Genomic DNA, 12,439 nt, shown 5'->3' on the forward strand with positions numbered 1-12,439 from the left:
TGTCCTAGAAGTATGAGGCTGAACGGGAGCAATGTGGGAGCAAACTGGGTTCATTGTAGTAGATGCAGCCAGCAACTGTTCTCTTGGTCTGTTTTAACTCCTTCCTACCATTTATGGGGTAGGTGGGATTGTTAGAGGGGGCTGCTTGAATTCATGAGTTTGGACTCAGATTTGTTGTTTGAAATGTACTGTCATCTTAAGTTTGAAAGTAAGGTAGAAAAGAGTTAGAGGTCCAAGGTAACCCTTAAGTTGTGTGCGGAAAGAATCACACGGATGAGAGTCTCTTTAATACTTAAGAAGGACTGGGGTCTCACCCAAGCAAAAGCAACAAAGGAGGTGCAATGACAAAAAAGTCTTAATACTGTGAACTGCCCTTTCCTGCAATTTGAGAGTATATCAAGAGACTTTTTTTTTGTCCTGCTTGAAATCAGCTTTAAAGCAGGGTTGAATCCAAGCTCACAGTTCATAATCATCCATCTCCTTCCCCCAAATAAATGGTTTTTTATAAAAAGGGAAATTGACTATCCCTTTTTATTCATGAATAGCATTTTATAAGTTGACAGAAGCTAGATCTATTTTGTTTCTAATTTTATCTTTTTAAAGGTTGGGTCTTAAAATACATGTTTGGGTTTTTCTAATTCTCAAAATTACCTTATTTCCTTTACATCTTATAGTGAGTTCCTTTTTTTATATATATTCAGTTATTTATTTGGCTGTGCCAGGTCTTAGTTGTGGCACGCGGGATCTTCGTTGCCACGTGTGGGATCTTCATTGCTGCATGCCGGATCTTTACTTGTGGTATGTGGACTCTTAGTTGTGGCATGCGGGATCTAGTTCCCTGACGAAGGATTGAACCCAGGCCCCCATCATTGGGAGTGCAGAGTCTTAACCACTGGACCACCAGGGAAGTCCTCGTGGGTTCTTTTTTTAATGAAATGTATGGTAAAGTTTAATAAGGTCAACATTTCTCCCCAATTAATGAATTCATAATAAAGATCTGGGGAAAAAAATACTATAGAGGATGTGTGTCTGGAACTAATTATCTATTAAAAGGCATAGGTTTTATGAGTGGAGGAAAGAATAAAATTACTATCCGTAGGGAAATGAAAGAAGGGAAAGAGGAAGAGGGAAGAAGTGAAAGGAAAGATGGCAGAAAATGGAAAGGAAAGAAGAAAATGAACATACGCATAAGCACAGAAATATGTATATGATGATTAGTGGAGAAAGAAGCACCTATTTAAACTAGAGCAGAAATTTTATTTTAGGATTTGTTTTCTGTTCATAGATTGGACTGGAGAAGGAAGGAAAAAGGCTTCAAGACTAACTATATCTTCCAAATAAAATATAGGGCACTCAATTGAATTTGAATGTAAGATAAATTTTATTTTTCGATTTTTAAAAATTTATTTTATTAAGTATTGTTGATTTACAATGTTGTGTTAATTTCTGCTGTACAGCAGTGATTCAGTTAACATATACATATATTCTTCTTCATATTCTTTTCCTTTATGGTTTGTTATAAGATACTGAATATAGTTCCCTGTGCTATACAGTGGGACTTGTTTATCCATTCTATATATAATAGTGTGCATCTGCTAATCCCAATCTCCCAATCCGTTCCTCCCCCCCCACCCCTCCCCCTTGGCAACCACAAGTCTGTTCTCTATATCTGTGAGTCTGTTTCTGTTTTGTAGATAAGTTCATTTATTTCATATTTTAGATTCCACATATAAATGATGTCACATGGTACTTGTCTTTCTGATTTACTTAGTATGATAATCTCTAGGTCCATCCATGTTGCTGCAAATGGCATTATTTCTTTTTTATGGCTGAGTAGTATTCCATTTTATATATACATAGATACACACACACACACACACACACACACACACATCTTCTTTATCCATTCATCTGTCAATGGACATTTAGGTTGATTCCATGTCTTGGCTATTGTAAATAGTGCTGCTGTGAACATAGGGGTGCATGTATCTTTTCAAATTATAGTTTTGTCCATATATTTGCCCAGGAATGGGATTGCTGGATCATTTGACAACTCTACTTTTATTTTTCTGAGGAATTTTCATACTGTTTTCCATAGTGGCTATACCAATGAATGCAAGATAAATTTTAAATATATTAGTATAAGTATAATCCACAAAATACAGGCATATTTTGTCTATGCAATATTAGACTAAAAAAAATTTTCTTTTTAATCTGAGATTCTAATTTAACTGGGTCCTTATTTGATCTGACAACCCTAAATAAAACTAGAAAAAAAATCAGTTTGTCTTTTAAAGTTAATTGAATTATATTGTATAAATACATACACTTCTAATGGAATTACATTAACAGCTGTAATTTTGATCTAATTTCAAGTCTTGCATGAACATCAGAATTTTGCTTTGTCATTAATACAGGAATAACTCTCCTTTTATTTCTTTACTTAGAGAAAACTCAATTTCAGGAAACTTGTTTTTAGATTGTATATATATTATATTGGGGTTTACCATCTACTAAATCTTTTTTTTAATAATGGAAACTGAAAGCCCAAACAAAAAAATCACACCATGTGAAAATGACATGAAGCTGGAATTCTGCATTTTTGTTAAAGCATTTTGTTAAAAGTGAAACAAGATATTACATGAATAGCCCTTTGTCACAGAAGTGAATTTTGATAGAGCAGGTATATAATACTATTAATCACTTCAATAGTGTTATAACCCAGGCTTTCCAAGTCAACTTTCTTGATTTAAGTAACATTTATAAAAGGCTACTTGACTATCAACTAGCTCTTATCAAACAATGCTTTGATTAGAGAAATTGGAGAAATAATTCATAGGACATTCACAGGTGCCTCTTCATATTCTAAGTGGTATCAGTGCTTTCTATTTTCACTTGGTCTCTGACCTGCAGAGGATTGAAAAGAAATGTTCATAAGTCCAAGCAAGAAGTTTGGCGTTTGCATATCTCTAGATCCCTTAATAGAAACATCATCTATGTTGTATTCTCCAAAAAAAGATCAGAGTAGTGTAGCCCCTAAATTATATGATTATGCGATGCCAGCAAAATCCCCATCAGAAGCAAAATAGCTGTTTCATCCTTCCAGGAACCTGCCATCACCCTCATCTGAAATTATTTCCAGAGATAGAAAGCATAGGCATACATATTGTCCCTAGATGTCCACTATTAAGATATGCCCACATAACAACTGTGGGGAGGGATAGCCTATAGCTTTTTGATCATGAACACAGTGGCTTAGCATATTATGTTATAAGGGTGAGCCAGAGGGTCTGTGGATTACAGGAAGTAAGGAAAGCATTCCAACAAAGACCATGGAGCTCATGTGTGGAGAGGGGAGGAAAGGAAAGGCCTGAATTGACCACTGCAATGAGGAGTCCTGAGCATATGGAGTCAACATAAATAAAGCACTGCAGAAGACTTGAATTAGCTGAGTCCCCGCAAACATCAGAACTCTTAGTTAACCTAGGGTCATGTCTTACTACTCTCTCTAACTCCATCTAACCTGTCATCTTTCCCTCGCCTTTCCTCATGTCACCTCTACCTCTGTCATATTTACAGCAGAGAGAAAGTAGGCAAGTAACCATGCTGAAATAATTCTTTAATCAGATCATTAAGATCACAGAGCTAGTAAGTCAGTGTTGAAATTTAGATCCAGGCCTGCCTGATGCAAAGCAAGCACACTTTCTGTTACACACTGCTGGAGAGAGGGAAGATAAGGAATGAGAAAGATTGTGGAATTTTTATAGAGTATGTCTCTAGTATATTAACTGAGATTCATTCATTCAATTTATATTTATTGAACACTTACCCAGCCTCAATTTATTAGGATTAGGTTAAATTCTTAAGAAAATGTAATCATATAAATTATAGTGGAGCAGTATGTATTGGCTTTCATTCCTGCATTGGTCCTTCTCTTTATACTACTTTATACTACATCTTATAGACTTTTTACTTCTATTCACTCTGTTCAATATAACCTTCACCAATTTTGTTTGATTATATATACATTTTGATATTGGTTTTATAATGAAAACTAAAAGCTGTTTTTTTCTGCTTTCATTTTTCTTTGTATCACTCCAGATAAAAACATGTTCCAATATAAATTTGGATTATTACCCAAAATATATTAGCATTTCAGGTTTCTCTGTTTTACTCGTAAAGAGCTTTAAAATGTACTTCTGTGCTTCTTTAAAAGCACACTCTTAAATATAGGCCAACCTTTATCCTAGTAATAAAGTCCTGTCCTCTGAATAGGACCTGAACCTCCCCCTAAAATACCCAGTACCCTACCTGGAAGTACCTCAGTCATTCCTCTGGGTGACATTGACTAAGTAACTTAAAATTTTTAGGCAACAAGTAACTTTTACTGCATTGAACCTGATAGTGTTGACTGTATCTCTTTATTTTCAGGCTTATGTATTGACTTGGAAAGCATTAATTTTTAAATTTTTTTTCCTCAGTTACAGTACATATACTTGGTCTTCTGGTCTACTTTGTTAGAACAATCAACAATAACCACTTGAAAAAAATATCTCAGTGGTTGCATAGTACATATATCTCAGGCACATTTTCTTTTCTGTCTTGAACCCACTCTCTGGTCTCTCTTTTTTTCTCTTTATTTTCCTTCTCTAGAGAATTTTTTCTGAAAGAAATATTTCAGAGGCCATCTCTGATAGCTCTCCTGAATTTCAGCATAAGTAACTAAGGATTCATGATAGCCTCCAGCTTATAATTACTTTTCTCAATAGAACTCTAATCGTTGGCTGTTAGTATTCCTACTGCATTTATTTAATATTGGAGAATAATTTGCTTCAATATAAAAGAAGCTGAATATTTTATATCCTTCATTTATAAGAACTGAATATTCAGTTCTTTAGGATTTGACACATCACCATATGTCTTTTTTTTTCAGAATTCATATTATTCATCTGTTGTGTAGTTGCTATGTAGCTTTAGAGTTAGATGTACAGCATGAGTTAAACCTACCAAAGTTCCCTTGTTTTTATTTATTTATTTATTTATTTATTTATTTTTGGCTCTGTTGGGTCTTCATTGCTGCATGCGGGCTTTCTCTAGTTGCGGTGAGCGGGGGCTACTCTTCATTGCAGTGTGCAGGCTTCTCACTGTGGTGGCTTCTCTTGTTGTGGAGCACAGGCTCTAGGCGCGCGGGCTTCAGTAGTTGTGGCAGGTGGGCTCAGTAGTTGTGGCTTGCGGGCTCTAGAGCACAGGCTCAGTAGTTGTGGCACACGGACTTAGTTGCTCCACGGCATGTGGGACCTTCCTGGACCAGGGCTTGATCCTGTGTCCCCTGCACTGGCAGACGGGTTCTTAACCACTGTGCCACCAGGGAAGCCCTCTCTTGTTTTTAAAAAAGTTTTATTGAGATATAATTCACTTGCTATAATTCTCCCATTTAAATTATACAATTCAGTGGATTTTAGTATATTCACAGATATATGTAACCATCACCCCAGTCAATTAGAACACTTTCATCACCTCAGAAAGAAACTCTAAACCCTTTAACTATTACCCGCACTGCATCCCGTCTTCATTCACCTCTACCCACAGCACTAAGCAACCACTAATCTGCTTTCTTTCTCTCTAGATTTCCTAATTCTGGACTTCCATATTAATGGAATCATATAATATGTGGGCTTTTGTGATGGGCATCTTTCACTTAGGGTAATGTTTTCAAAGTTCATCCAAACAGGCACATGTATCAGTACTTCATTTCTTTCTATGGCTAAAAAGTATTCCACTGCATGTATATATTACATTTCTTCTGTCGATGGACATTTAGGTTGTTTCCATCTTTTGGCTGTTATGAATAATGCTGCTATAAACATTCTTATATATAAGTTTTAGTGTAGATATATGTTTCCATTTCTTTTGGGTTTGTATCTAGGAGTGGAATTGCTTGGTTATATGGTAACTCTATGTATGTTTGAGGAACTACTAGACTGTTATCCAAAGCTTCTGCACCATTTTACATTCCTGCCAACAGAGCTTGAGAACTCTGATTTCTCCATATTCTCATAAGCACTAGTTAATATCTGACTTTTTGATTCTAGCTATCCTGGTAGGTATGAAATAGTTTCTCATTGTGGTTTTGATTTGCTTCCCTTGCTTGCTAATGATGTTGAGTATCTTTCATGTGCTTTTGGCCATTTTTATATGTTCCTTGGAGAAGTACCTATTGAGACCTTTGCCCATTTTTGTTAGGATTTTTGTCTTTTATTATTCAATTGTAAGGGTCTTATATATATTCTAGATACAGTCCCATATCAAATATTTTTTTGCAGATATTTCCCCTATTTTCTGCAATGTCTTTTCACTTTCTTGGTGGTGTCCTTTGAAAGCACAAAACTTTTTAATTTTGATGAAGTTCAATTTATCCTTTTTTTCATTTGTTGCTCATGTTTTTTTTTTCATATCTAAGAATCCTTTGCCAAGTCAAGGTATTGACTATTTACCCCTGTAATTTCTCCTAAAAGTTTGATCATTTTAACTCTTACACTTGGGATTTTGATTTTTTTTTTGAGTTAATTTTTATATGGTGTGAGGTAAGGATCCAACTTCATTCTTTCACATTTAGATGTACAGTTGTCTCAACACCATTTGTTGAAAAGACAGTTTTTTCCCTATTGAATATTACTGGCATACCTGTCAAAAATCAGTTTACAATAGACATATGGGTTTATTTCCAAACTCTCAATTCTGTTACATTGATTTATATATCTATCCTTGAGCCAGTGCTACACTGTCATGATTACAATTGCTCTGTAGTAAGTCTTGAAATTGGGAATTGTGAGACCACATACTTTGTTCTTTATCTGTATTGTTTTGGCTAGTCTGCATCTCTTACAATTCCATATGAATTTTAGAATCAGCTTGTCAATTTCTACAAAGAAGTCAGCTGGGATTTTGATAGGGATTGCATTGAATCTGTAAATCAGTTTGGGAAATACCACCATCTTAACAATATTCAACCTTCTGATCCATGCTTTAAAGTCTTTGTCAACTATATTTGTGTAGCAGATTTTTTTTTCCTATTTGCTCTTGCAAATGTGCCTGCCCTGCCATCTTACAACAGTGCAGAAATATTTCATTCCAGTGACACACTTTCTCTCTTCACTGCTGTCATTATAGGGAAATTGATTTATATACTTTCCTAGTTTGAGATGTAAAGAAAATTTCTGGGCAGAGTATTAGTTATAAAAATCCATCACCACCTCTTTTACCCAGAAAACCTTGTACGCTAAAGATACATACAAGGATTTGTGTTGGATTATTAGCTATCCATATGCATAAGCAACCAAAGGTAACAAGTGTCTACCTGCTACCTCACATTGTTTCTGCATTTCAGTATTTTCTTGCACACTTGTGTGAGGATTACACATATGTAGGTTACCATAGAAATTAGGTGGGGGTTGTATTTAAACTATTGTTCCGTTTATGTTTCATAAAATTTACTATTATGAAAGTATTCTACAGGTTTTACATATTCCCAAACTCTACAGTGCTCTCTTATTCCTATGTAAATCTCTCATGTTCACTTTTGTATTGTGCTAGATTTAATAATTTGATGTCATATGCCAATACCTGCAGAAATAAAACTTGAAATTATGGCTTTCAGTTTCCATTGTTCATCCATGAATTTAATATGCAGTTGGGTTTCTCACTTGAATTGTAACTCTGAAAGCATTGTAGCATGCCTACTTTTTCCATCAACCTGACACATAAGTGTGAAATTACATGTACTTCTTTTGAGCCTTCCATAGATGGTCTGAAACATACCGGAGAGATCAGAAGGAAAAATCATGATGGTTTTGCACATTGTGCAAGATTGTATTGCAGCTAATGGCACTGGCAAAGTTGGTGGTCTGATAATTAAGTAAGAATCGATCCACAGCTCGTGTGTTTGCATACAGTAGTTCTCAATGAGAAGTCCTAAGTGGTCACTTGAACTTTTGTGGCTGGGAGCCAAATTCTTCTCTAAAATATGCACAGGCAATTCTTGCTGCCTTCAGCAAGCATAAATCTTGACTGAGTGGAATATTCTCCTCTTTTCTTCTCTGAAGAAATAATACAAACAATAATTTTTCAACACCCTAGGATACGTTTGTAGAATAGAAAGGATAGATGTAAATAATGGTGAAGGCCAATTCTCGTGCCATTAACTGAAAGTGAAAAAGGAACCAGATGAAATGACTGATTTATCTCTCTTTTATGCAAGCTTATGTTTAAATAATTACATCTCAGTTGCTTAAAATGCTTTCTTCGACTGACTTGAAAAGCAGCTCCAAATTCTTTCATTTAATTTTAGCCTTAAACAACTGTGTTGTTGCTGATAAAACATCATCTTAAACTGTGGGTTTCCTACTTCATTATCTGAGTAAATACAAGTTACAAAACCCACTTACGTGCATGGAGTGGATAAACTCAAACAAGTTTTGATCTAATCTACAGGTCTTTGCTCTTTTTAAATGTCTGTGACAAAGATCATTTTAACTTCTTGGGTTACTTCTTTCAGCTCTTCTGGTTACCCTTGAATAACTACTTCAATGTGGTAAACAATTTAAGCATAACACTTTGAGACACTGGTCTTGCACTTTTCATTGTATATATTGATCTTCCTTTAGAAAGTAGTTTCAGATTTCACTCCAAATGATAAATCGAAACAGAGAATTTTAATTTTTATTATTGATAGAGGAAAAAGAAAAAGTAAATGAATGATTAAAATGTATTCAGTACTTAGTGGAAATAATACCTCAAATGTTAGAATTTATATTATAGTAACTTTATGTATTATTGCATGAAATAAGTAATTGAACAAAATATTGAATGGTTGCATAGTAATATAAATATTTAGTTTGCAGAATTAAAGTCCACTCAATTTTCTGATATGTGAAATGGGGATAATGATAACCCATAAATTCTTGGATCATGGTGAGTAGTAGGCAGGATAATACACAAATTTTCATTTGGAATATTATGTCGTGTGCTCTGGTCTCATTAGAAAGAATAAGTCTATCATTTTAGAATACATTTCATAGTAAATCCTTATAACACTAGATAGGCTGATAAATTTTGCTAGAATCCTTCAACACAAAGGCAATTTTGAAATTTGCAAAAGAAGCAAATGCTACCTTAAAAAGTACATTTTATGCAATCAGAAGTAGTAGAACGAAAACCTTATCTGTAGGTATTCAAAAAAATATGCAGAGGCCAATAAATTGTAATGATATCTTGTAGTAAGATATAGGCATCTAAATTATTTTATCATGCCATAACTTTGCTGCATAATATTTTCTTACTTTCAATGTCTCATCTTCTTTGATACCTCCCCACTCCTTGCTTCTTCTCAGTTTTAAAAAAATATCTATACAATCACCATTCATTGAGCTCTACTGTGTACCAGACACCATTGATGAGCTCACTGATTTTCCCAGGAACCACTCAGACACAAAAGTATAATGTGACAAGTGCAAAACACACATATTTATACATACATATGGGTTCAAACTAATCAAGGTCTTCCCAACTCCCTCCATCCCCCATGCCCCGAACCATTGCAAGATGGCTGGGAAATATGGACAAACAAATTTAATGTTTGGTAAATATTATTCAGAAGGGAGATGAAAGCTGGGCCTTAAGGACTGAGTCAAATTTTGACAAATGGGATTGTGAATAAAGGACATTATAAGTAGGGGAAAGAGTGAAATCACAAAGGCAATAAAACCTCATGGTATTTGATGTAGAAATGCTCGTCATTCCCTCTGTGGCTGAGACTAATTGTTATTCTGCCAGTATCTGTTCTTTTCTTTTTCTATAGTAGTAGAAGCTTTAGCTGAGCCTAGATTAATCTATCTAAAGAATTTATTGTGTAGTCTCTTTAACATCTATGTATCACCATGCGAGTAAGATAAGAACTTACTAAAGTTCTAAAGAACTAAACATAAGATAATATGATATATGCAACATGTGGGATGTGCTCCTAAAGGGAAGGAATACGTCATCTTCTTCTCTCTTCTTTCCATCACACTTGCCTATAGATACTTTGGGAAGTCATTTCAGTCACATGTATGAGAACAAACCCTAGCAATAGCAGAGCAAGAAGACAAAGAATAAGAATCCCTGATACCATTAAATCGTCATACCTTTCCTGGCTAGTTACCGGAAGGAGAGAAATAAAATTCTATCTTGTTTAAGCCATATTCTTTTTTTGAAGGGTGGGGGATGTTGGTCAATAAGCAGTTGTGCTGCCCTGGGATTGATACAGAGGCCATAGATTTATTTTAAAAGTGTTTCTTTTAATAGTGATTACACTGGGGAGTGGATCTGGGCAGGGGTGACTTCAGTTCTCCTTTGAAACACTTCCGTATTTTTTTTCTTAAGCCAGTTTCTTTTGGAATCACTTTCTACAGCAACCAAGACTGTATCCCTTATACAGTAGGTCCCCTACACATGAACGAGTGCCATTCCGAGAGCACTTTTATAAGTCCAATTTGTTCATAAGTCTAACAAAGTTAGCCTAGGTACCCAACTAACACAATCGGCTATAATATAGATTCTTCTAGGTAATATCCATTCTCTCTCTCTCTCTCTGTGATATCTTTATAGCTATGAATAGTTTTGCAATGAATATACAATTAAAAATTTAAAGCTTCGAATGCAAAAAAAAGCCCTGCTTTGAAGTTGATTACACTTCCAATATCAAGTTGTGAATATATAGGTTAAATAGTACATTTTATTTCAAAGGTACTGCAGAGGGTTGTAAATTTCTATGCTGTAGGAATGGTGTACAATGGAACAGGTTACACAGAATAACCATCATATTTCAGTAGAATTGTGAGTGGTCCTGTTTGAAAACATATCTATATATCAATATGAGATGACTCCATTACATGATAGAAAATGTAAAAAACATATTGTTTTGTTGGGTAACAGGAAGGGAGGGTGACCAATAACTAAAGAAAATGAAAAAAGGAAATAAGGACCTCCTTCCCAGCAACCTTGTAGTGAATTTTGCAGGATACGAGTCACAAATACCAGAACAGATAACTACACTGCAGGGTCTTCCACAAAATCTACTGTGGAAGAACAGGAAGTATAGAAATGTCAGGGAACCCAAGTTGGAAATGAGTAGCTAAAACACAGAGATGTCCCATGTATTTGGGCTTTAAGAATGAACAGACAAACACAAATTTTGGAATTTGACATTATAAAGTTGGGGAACTTCCAACTTCATATACAATCACTGAATGAATATCTCTTCATATTAATTAAACATTAATTGGGTATTTAATATTCCATGAGATTAATTACCTAGAGAATTTCATGAGACTATGCATTGACACAAGTACTGTGAATTCTACAGCAATAGTAAGGAAAGTGGTCATATTATAACTATAAAATTTTTATGAGGATTAAGTGAGCCATTCCACATAAATTGCTTAACATGGTGGTTAGTATATAGTAAGTACTTAGTAAACTTTAAAAAACAATCCAGGTTATGAACCAGGTTTAGAGTTTGGAGCATCGAAGAAAAGAGATAGAGAATTGGATTTTTTTCAGCAAGTTAGGGACAAAGTTGATTTGTACTACTCTTACCACCTATCTGTGAATCAATCTCCCACCTCAATGCATTGTTTTTATCATTTTTTTCCACTGGAAATGATACCTAAATATTAATGTATATTTTTTCTAGTGGCTGTTTTAAGCCCTCATTTTTTATTAGCTGCAAACAGAAAAATTTTCATGATGTTCCAGAGTAAATCATTACATAATGTATCAAATTTGAATTTCAACTTTTTCATGCTGTTTCATACTCTTGTCCAGTAAAAAAGCCACAAAAAAAATAGTGAGATGCTCTCAGTTTAGAGAAGCATAATGTACAAAATGTCATCTTATGAAAGGTAGGTTTCATGTACATTATATTAAACCACAATATTAGGTCAATTTTTAAAAATAATGGCAATGTTATAAATGTATTACAACATTTAGCTTTAGTGTGCTTGTCTATAAAATAGGGATAATAAATAATCCTATGACCTCAATCCCATTCCTGTCATCTAGTTGTCTACCACTACCACCTACCTACTGACGTATCAGGCGGTTCATGTGGAGATAAAATATGCTAAGGGGCATTTGCCAGTACGCACTTTAGCAATAGACTAAAAGCACATTGACTCTGAAGGGGAAAAAAAAAAAAAATACACTCAGATTTTACATATTTAGGTTACACATATACCCTAAACATACATTATGTTTCTCCTTTTATCACCCCATGTAAAAACTGTTCTATTTCACTCAAATATTCTGTAGCTTCCCCATAACTTTCCTTCCTCCAAAATCATGCTGCTTTGCTCACATTTCTAATAGTTCCACCCTCAGAAATATCATTCATGCAGGTAGT

The sequence above is a fragment of the Delphinus delphis genome, chromosome 2, assembly GCF_949987515.2.
Source record: "Delphinus delphis chromosome 2, mDelDel1.2, whole genome shotgun sequence".
NCBI classification, from domain to species: Eukaryota; Metazoa; Chordata; class Mammalia; order Artiodactyla; family Delphinidae; genus Delphinus; species Delphinus delphis.